The 10101-nt window shown below is 41.1% G+C and overlaps 1 non-coding gene across 1 annotated transcript; it reads left to right on the top strand.

Annotated features, from left to right (window-relative positions):
- Nucleotides 1-9416: 9416 nt before the first annotated feature.
- Nucleotides 9417-9523, top strand: LOC116911880. The gene has a single exon (XR_004389394.1). It is a non-coding gene; the product is annotated as a U6 spliceosomal RNA (small nuclear RNA).
- The last annotated feature ends 578 nt before the right edge of the window (nucleotides 9524-10101 follow it).

Genomic DNA, 10101 nt, shown 5'->3' with positions numbered 1-10101 from the left:
ATTAGGCAAGGAGGAATAACTCCTTGCAAATTCAGGTAAGGGTGGAATCATGCAGTAAAACAGTTAAGTAAGGGACAGGCATTCTGTAAATATTTCCCTGTGAGGGAATATTCAAGTCGGTCAATAGGCATAGGTTCTGTGTGTTTGCCTAGAGCCTTAGGACTTCAAGGTTAATGAAGCTTAGATATTAATTAAAGAGACTGGAACTAAAGAACTTTCTGGTGGCCAAGACAAGGTTTATCTGATTTTTACCTCATGGTGGGAATGATAGCAAGTCAGTTCCTACAGAAACAGAGAGCAGTTCAGTCGGAAGAACCAACAATAAGGTGTTTTTATTATTATTGCAATTATTTCTTTTATTTCTCAGATTATAATCATGTTACCTCCTCCTTCCCTTTCCTCCCTCCAAACTCTCCCATTTACTGCTCAGTCTGTTTAATGTTACTTGTATGTATGTTTTAAACTTTGCTCAGCCAAGGAACACAGTGGGCAGAGAACCATTTCTCCCTGAGTGGAAGGTAAAAAGGAGCCAAGACTGAAGGTTTATTCTCTGAAAAAATGCAAATAAGGATTCCTGGAAGGTGATGTGGAGCCGTCTGGAACAAACTATATTCATTCAGCTGATTCTTCACAGCTATTGCTGTAGAGTTATTTTTTATAAGTTTTGCTTAAGAAACTTAGAAATATCAGAAAAGAGATTCTGTCTTTATAGAATATAGTCCAGGATGAGACCTTTGCCACTATGAAACCCAAATCTTCACATGTAAAGTCGAAGACATTGAGGACCAGTGTTTCATACCTGGCAAGTGGCTCAACGGCTTAGTCTGGACTTGTTCCGAAGGATGTAGGTGGGGCATCCATCAGCGGATAAAGATGGAGACAGTTCCTTTCAGACGCTTTTCTAGAACAATAAAGAGAGTTTTATGGCACAAAAGACAGCAACCATTAAATTCTAAAGTCAACAGTTCTTTCATCTTTTGCTTTGGTTATTGCCTTAGCCACTGTTCTATTGCTGTGAAAAGAACCCTGTCCAAGTCAGTTCTTACAAAAGAAAACATTTCATTGTGGGCCTTACTTATTGTTTCAGAGGTTAGTTTATTATCACTGTGGTGGGCGTCATGGTGGCATGCAGGCAGATATGGTACTGGAGAAGTAGCTAAGAGCTCTTCTTCCTGACCCATAGGCAGAGAGAGAGAGAGACAGAGAGAGAGACAGAGAGAGAGACAGACAGACAGAGACAGACACACAGAGAGAAAGAGAGAGAGAGAGAGAGAGAGAGAGAGAGAGAGAGAGAGAGAGAGAGAGAGAGAGACTTTGGGTTTGCACGGACTTCTGAAACCTCAAATTCAATCCCCAGTGACATACTTCCTCTAACACCTCCAAATTTCTTAATCCTTCTAATCCTTTAAAATAGTGCTTCTTCCTGGTGACTAAGAGTTCAAACATATAAACCTATGGGTTCTATTCTTATTCAAACCATCACAGTTATGAAATTAAATGATGATAAACCACTGAATACTGTTACTGCTGAGGCTCACTGAAGAATGCATGCAGTGAAGAACAGTGAAACTTAAAAAGGAAAGTTCTCTATCAAAAAACCTACTGGATGTTGTCTTGGCAAGACCCTATCAACAGCACACATTTAAAAAAAACAGCAAAACCCTAAACCCATGACTTACAACAAAATGGGAAAGGAGGTTGGTTAATAGCCATCTTTTTTTTTTTTTTTTTTTGGTTTTTTTTTTCGGAGCTGGGGACCGAACCCAGGGCCTTGCGCTTCCTAGGCAAGCGCTCTACCACTGAGCTAAATCCCCAACCCCAATAGCCATCTTTTAAAAGCCAGTATTTATTGGTGCATATTCAACTTTATTTTTCAGTTCAGAAGTATCACTGCTTCACAGCCAAAACATAAATGCATAAGAAACTGCTCAGTCTGTATAATGTTACTTGTATGTACGCTTTCAGGGCTGTTTGACACTGACCAATCAATCATGCTCTTCCCTGAGGAGGACTATTTCTCCTGCTCTCAGCCTCTTGGCATTCCGTAGTCGCCTGTAGTTCTTTGTGTAGGGATGAGGCCTTGTGGGCTTCTGCTCTCTGTGTTAGCATGTCTGCTGTTTTTGTGCTTGTTCAGCTCCTGCTTAGGCAGTCATGTTGAGGAGACTTTATGGGTGTAGCTTCCGAATTTCCTAGGAGATACAATCTCATAACTCTTAGAAGTTAGAGAATGAACTCTGTGGCAAGGACACCTGCAGTCTGGAACAAGTAAAAGCAGGAATGAGTCTTATCTTATTGCATTGGATAACTGTGCTAGGCAAATAACTCTCCAATTGCATTTATGATCACAATTAAGTATTATTTATGGATGCTGACAGAGGCCAGAAAAGGGCATTTGGACCCCTCGGAACTGGAGTTACAGGCGGTTGTGAACTGCTCTATGTAGGAGCTGGGAACTAATGCTGGGTCTTCTAGAGGTGCAATATACACTCAATCTCTAATACCACCCCTCCCCAAAGCAGATATTAATTAAAGTCCAAACATAAATTACTTAGTTGAGTGACTAGAATCTTTTTTGACTGATTGCCTTTGGACAGTCAAGATGAAACACATGGTCTTTTTGGTAAATTCCAAGGAATCTCAACAGAATAGGATCAAAGCAATGGCCAGACAACGTGAATGTCACCCTTACAGAACATATAAGCCAACTTAGGTGTTTTGCAGACTCTAGAATATGCCTAGATGTTGAGAATTGAGGGCAGTTATCTTGAAGAGTGTAGCCATGAGTTTAGAGTTGGAGTTCAGACCTAAGGTTGCACCTAACCCTTCCCCTGATGATTAGGAGCTCTGTAGGAAGGGAGGGACATGTTACTTCTTCTTAGCCACTTTGAGAATTGCTGATCCATAAATAGGAATCCACAGAATACTGTTTTAGGATTCTGGCTAGGCTTCACATCTCTGAGAGTTGGCTTGGATTCATTTATTCTAGTGATGAGTGCTAAGAATATTGCTGATTATGTATATATTTAAGCTTAAAACAACAGAGAGTTATTATCTTACTCTTTCTTTCTTTCTTTCTTTCTTTCTTTCTTTCTTTCTTTCTTTCTTTCTTTCTTTCTTTCTTAATTTATGTGTTTGGGTGGTTGGTTTGCATCCATGCCTGGTGCCCATCAAGCCACAGAGGGCATCAGATCTGAGACTGGGGTTACAGATGGGACAACACGAGGATGCTAGAGATCAAGTCCTGGTCCTCTGGAAGAGCAGCCAAGGCTGTTAACCGCTGAGTCGTCTCACCAACAGTTTCCGAGGATTGGGAATCTAGACGCAGCTTAGCTGAGAGGTTTTAATACTCTTGGTACCAGTACAGCACTTGCTGTAGTTGAGGATGGCATGGGATTCCCCACTGTGCTCAACTGGTTTTTTACAAGAAAGCAAAAGTTTGCACTGGAAAACATGTGGAAAGTGGGTAATATCTCTGATACGGAAACCAAAAGACTTTTACATAAAGAACCGCTTGCATTGTGAAATCCTGAGGTCTATTGTAATTGTTTAAGTTCGGGGATTGAAGAGTTGAGTGGGTATTTAGCTTAAGCCTTCCAACTTTGCAGACAGCGTTGAGGGCCTGAGAAATGAAGCCCGATGTAATACTCTGGAGTATTTCTATTAAGAGTCCTTATCTTTATAATACCTCTTCATGGGAAGATTATTACAGTAGAACATCAGTAAGCTCTCTCTGGACTTTCCAGGCTTATGGTGAACAAAGACAAGATAATAGGCCAGCAGTGAAGAAACAGAATGTCCAATTCTCAGCCACTCTGGAGCTGTGACTAGAATACAGCACTCAGCACTGAGATCAACCACCGTTGTCCTGCCCACTAGTGGGCTGCTGGGCTGCTGGAGTGTTGCGAAGAGTTTCTTCTGAGCCTCAGAGCGTTTGGAAAAGATGCTGAAAGTTTTGAGCAGCACATTTAACCTCGCTAAGGACCATTTCTTCTGTACGATGTAACTGATGAGATCAACCTTGCAGGACTATAAAAAGGATCAGATACAACTGTCTCAAGGGATAATCAATAATCAATATCTCATGTCATCATTAGACCACCAGTATGTTTGTTTCTCCAAGGTATCAGCTTCAGAGCCAGTGTACAGTTATTCCCACCTAAGGGAATTCTTGGTTTTCAAAACTCCAAGGAGGCATCGGTGGGGGGAGCAGCAGCCTGCACAGGGGTAGCTGGATGTTAAAAGGGCAGGGTTTTGGATGTTTTTGATTCACATCTCCTGAATTAGTATAGAAAGGAACAATCCACATTGTTAGCAAACTACACGAGAGATTCCCACTGACCTTTACAAAATAACCACTTAAGGGTTTCAGAGACCTTCCAAGGTTCATAGAGGCCAAGATGAATGAGTTCATTTTTAACTAGAAGTTTCTAATATTTTTTTAAAATTGTTTTTTATTGAAATAGAATTCTATTGTTTTTCCCCTTTTCCTCACAGCTACCCTTCCTCAAGCCCCTTCCACGTCTCTCTACACTCAAGTTTATAACCTCCTTTTCTGATTACTATTGCTGCACACACACACACACACACACACACACACACACACATAGATTCATTCATATGTATGTCCATGTATACATGATGCACAAATATATATAAATATAGTCTACTGAATCCATTTTTGTTGTCATGTGGGATACTTTTTTTTTCTCGCTCACTATTCTGCATCCCACAAATAATAGGGGAGATCATTCCTGGGAGAAGTGAATTCTTCTCCCAGTGATCATTAGTTGCCTATAGTTCTTCGTTTAGGGTAGGGCCCCTCAAAATTTTCACCCTTCCACATTAATATGATTATCTATATTGCTGTCGTTCTAGTCTGGTTTATGCAGCCATTTCTAGGACAGACTATTTCACAACAGATTTCCAGGTATTATGGCCCTTCCTGGAGTTACAGATGCAGGATCTGTGATGTACGTTTATCACTTAGAGCTGGGTGACCCAGGGCTGTTGGTCTCAGCATTGAGTCCAGTTGTGGTTTTCTGTGATGGTCTCCATTTGCTATAAAAGGAGGATATTTTCAGGAGGGGCAGTAGCTAACACTTATCTGTGAGTATAAGGACAAGAACAAGAGTGTAGTAAGGATTATGATGGTCTAGCGAAGTGGCAATTGCAGACTTTTTCCCTAAGGTCCCTGGCCTCACTAACCCTCAGTACTTGGCTCCATTTCCGGCACCTGGCATATTTCTCTCCTGTTAAGTGGGTCTTAAATCCAATTAGGCGGCTACTGGTCACAGCCAGTGTGTGTCACTCATCACCCCTATGTACCTCTTGCCACTCTGGTAATTGCCACGGTTCACAGTGTCTCCAATGTGCTTCCCTTGCCTTCTAGAATCATGACGACTAGAGCACAGGAAAGAGGCTTCCAGGTCAGATCCAGCTCAAATCCCCCAGAGTTCTGTGTTCTGAGTGTGCAGCGCCTTCAACAATAGAGGCTCACACTCAACTCCTGAGAGGCAACCAACTGTGACATTGACAATATGTATTGTTTTGGATGTCACTATAGATCCCATTGGTAAAAACGTTTGTGTAAGACAATCTTGATTAATATAGTTATTTGGGTGATTCTCAGTTAAGCCCCTCTTTCTCTCATTCATTTTTCTTTAACAAATCTTTATTTGTTCTGCTTAAGAAATTATACGATTTGTTTTACATCTAGTCGTAAAATATGTATGGGCGTAGGTATGCTAATATGTTATGTGTATCATAAGACAAGATAGAAATTAAAAATTGGTGAGATAAGAAAGTGGTATAGAAATTCCGCTATTTTCTCCTCTAGATCTATGGATCATTAGGGTATCCCTTCGGATTTATGCTCCCTAGATTGAAGGGCATCTGGTCTACATTGAAAGCGATCACTCTGTGTTCTTTGTCTAACCTATTAAGTGGCATTTACAGAATTGTTTCCAAGTGTCAGGCTTGCTTTGGAGTCCAAGGATTCAGTGTTTAGTAAGTGACCAATCTGTCACTGAGGTGCCAACATCCCTCCTTGTCATTCCTAGGCTCTGTGGGTAAAAAGGTTCGTGACTTCTTTCTCTGTCAGTAGGGACAGAGTTACATCTACAGTTCAAGGATAGATCCAAGGCCAAATGTATAAAGTAAGTGTAGCAAGGTTTAGAGAAAAGTCTAGACTTAGTAAGTCCTAGGAATCTAAACAACGAAGTCAAGAGGCTAAATGAATTTACAGACTTAACCACAGTACTGCCATTGGGCAGGCCATGTGGTACACCAGGGAGGACAGTGTTTAAAGGACTTGTATGGTTGTCTGGACTTCATTCTCATGGGTCATGTGACATTCTGTAAACATTCACCCACCCAATCTTTTGGTTGTTTCTTCAGAGAAGTTCTCACCACTGCTGACGGTCCCATGGAACTCCAGGCTGGATCAAAGAGCTGTCAATCACTAAGGATTTATTGAGTTCCTGAGGATCTTCAACTTTATCAGCCGGAGACTGGAATTTTACTCCTGCTGACTTCTCTGGAACATGCAGATTTTTCTTCTCCTGACTCTGACAACTGTTCACTTTCGATCTGTCATTTCTACACCCCCACAAGGCTCAGGAGAAGTGACTTCAGTTTGGCTTTGCCTTTTGGCATTTGATTTCCTTTAGCCTTCTTTCCCTCATCTGTAAAATGAAGAGAATGATATTTACTTATGGAAGCATAGTGAATGTTAAACGAGGTGATTTATGTAAAATATGTGCTACAGTTAGAACGCAGCAAAAATTGAATAAATTATTATCACTCAACTTAAATGGCAAACGCAGGCGAGTTCGCGTAACATTTAGCAAATGCAAATGAAGATTCGCACAGCCATTTAGAGCTCCATTTTTTAGTATTTAGGGTGAAATGGTAAGACATTGCCCTAACATTCTCCACTAACAACAGGAAAAGTTTTAGGACAGGGGATGTACTGGAACAATGAGTTTTAGAGCAGGATCTAGCTTGGTAGTATATCGCTTTTCTCTTGATGAATCTCGAGATTCAGGTGAGGATGAAAAATGTCGTATAGGACAGAAGGAAACTTTTGGCTCCATGTTAGACTGTCCAGGTTTAAGACTGTTTCTCCAAATAAGACTAAACACTTAATAGACATGAAAATAAATGGAGAAAGTGTTGTGAGTCTGCTCATAAAGTAATGAGTGTAGTTTCTGTCTCTGGAGCTCTGATCTCAACTTTTAAATTATATGACACAAATCTTAGGCTAATATTTAATAACGATTAATTTATTCTTGTCATACACAATATAGACAAAGAACCACAATGGTCATGTAATGACTCATGATGCAGTGGATAGCATTTCTTCGTCCTGCATTGCACAGGGACGGTGTGACTATTCTAACATGCTTCAACTGATGGCAGCTTACCTTCAGAATGGGTTTATAGCTTAAAAAAATGACCAAAGGCCTCCCCAACACTTAGCTTGGAGTGATTTTCACATGAATTCTTTTCCTTAAATGCTATTAAATTCAAACCTCAAGCCAGGAGTGGTGGGTGGTACTTGCCTGTCATCCTAGCAGTTTGGAGGCTGAGGCAGGAGGAGTACAAGTTTGAGTTCAGGCTGCATTATATAGAAAGAGACCTTGTTTCAATACACACACAAACACACACACCAACACACACACATACACACATATTCACACACAAACACACACATACACACATATACACACATACACAAACACACACACAGAAACACACAATCACACATACACAAACATATACACACGCATACACACACATACACACACAGACACAGACACACACACACACACACACACACAGACACACAGACACACAGACACATATACACACACACAGAAACACACACACACACACACACACACACACACACACACAGATACACACACACACACACACATACAACACATACACACACATATACACACATATACACACAAACACACACACATACACACACATACACACATATACACACACATACACACACATATACACACATACACACACATACACACACATACCCAAATACAAACACACAGAAACACACACACACATACACACATATACACACACAAACATATACACAAACACACACATACACACACATACACACATATACACACACACAGAAACACACACATACACAAACACACAACACACACACACACACACACACACAGATATAAATATTATGACAAACTGATGTTGAAACCAACCTGTTTTTGTTCAGACAGGAAAGAGCTCATCTCTATGCCCCGGCCAGGCGCACGCCTATCTTCATTGTCACAGCGGAGACCGCAGCATTCTCAGCTCTATTTCTCACACCTTAGCTTCTTTCCATTTATCCGACTCCTCGCTTCATTGTTTGTTGTTGTGTTGTTCAGAGGGTATCAACGTGTGATAAGATGAGGTTAATGTGAAACACTAGGTACAATGTTTCCTCTAGAACAAGGCTGGATGTGGGAGCAGAACCTGGCATTTCCAGGTCCTCAGTGGTGGGTTGGACCCGAGGTCTAATGCATATCTTCAGTACCATGTACAGTTACCTCCACTCTTAGTGAACACTCACACTGGGATCCATGCCTGGGGAAGGTGCTTATTTCTCCTTTTCATCCACATTGTGACTTAGATTAAACATCCCTAAGGGATATAATTAATTATTTGAACCAACTCATATTTTAAAAGACATTCTAAAAATGTTTGAAGAGACAGAATAGTTGATTAATATATTAGACCTTATCAGCTCCAAACTCATAGGACTTTAAGTGAAGAAAGCCCACAAGTACTAATCTGTCTTATGACTTGTAAACACTGTGTAGAGATAAATATTTTGTTATCGAAATAGGGGACACGTTAACAGAAATAAAACAAAAAACCGGGGTTGGGGATTTAGCTCAGCGGTAGAGCGCTTGCCTTGCGAGCGCAAGGCCCTGGGTTCGGTCCTCAGCTCCAGGAAAAAAAAAAAAAAGAAAGAAAGAAAGAAAGAAAAAAAACAAAAACAAAAAACCAAACACACAAACAAAATACCAGCAAAGTAGGTGTGCTGGTTTGAATATGTTTGGTTCACAGGAAGTGGCTGTAATAGGAGGTACGGTCTTATTGAAGGGGGTGTGGCCTTGTTGGAGGAAGTGTGTCACTGTGGAGGAAAGGCTTTGAGGTCTCATATGTATGCTCAAGTCTGGCCAGTGTGATCCAGAGCCTTTTCCTGGCTGCCCTCAGAAGACAGTCCCCTCCTGGCTACCTTCAGATCAAGATGTAGAGCTTTCTAGCACCATGTCTGCCTACGTGCTTCATGCCACGATGGTAATGGACTGAACCTCTGAACCTGCAGGCCTGCCCCAGTGAAACGTTTTCCTTTATAAGAGTTGCCTTTGGTGCTCTCTTCGGCAGCACATATACTAAAATTGGGACGATATAGAGAAGATTAGCATGGCCCCTGCACGAGAATGACGTGAAAATTCATGAAGCGTTCCATATTTTTTAAGAAAAAGAGATTAAAAAAAGAGTTGCCTTGGTCATGGGGTCTCTTCATGGCAACGAAACTCCACTGAGACAGCAGGTACTAGCTGAGAGTGAAAATCATGAAAACAGATTCCAGAACTATCTGTGTTTGTAGAGAGAAGTCATATCCTAGAAACGTGGATATGCTAGAAACACACAGCCTAGAGTGACAACCTTAGCATTCATAATTACAAAGAAGTAAACGCAAACGTGTTATTATATAAGGAAGAAGGATGAAGTGTGGGGGAGCTCAGAGTGGCAGAAGAATGTGGATGGTATTCACGTCTGCACTTTCTCCGTCTCTGTACATACATTTCCATAAGCTTCCCCCACAAACCTGCATCTGTTTCCCGAGAGGTCGCCAGTGAATTTCCCTTCTTCAGGCTTTCTTCCTCCAGATAGATATGACCTATGACACACTGACGGCTTCGCTTCGGAAACTCTCTTTTCAGCTGGATGGTGTCACCATTGAGCAGTTTTCTGCAATCTCTTCCTTCTTCCTTGTCTTTCTTCCTTGTCTTCCTTCCTTCTTTTCCTTTTTAAAATACCAATGCCCAA

This window comes from Rattus rattus, chromosome 10 (genome assembly GCF_011064425.1).
Source record: "Rattus rattus isolate New Zealand chromosome 10, Rrattus_CSIRO_v1, whole genome shotgun sequence".
NCBI lineage: Eukaryota > Metazoa > Chordata > Mammalia > Rodentia > Muridae > Rattus > Rattus rattus.
Note: the sequence above shows the minus strand (reverse complement) of the source record. Positions and strands in the feature narration are given on the sequence as shown.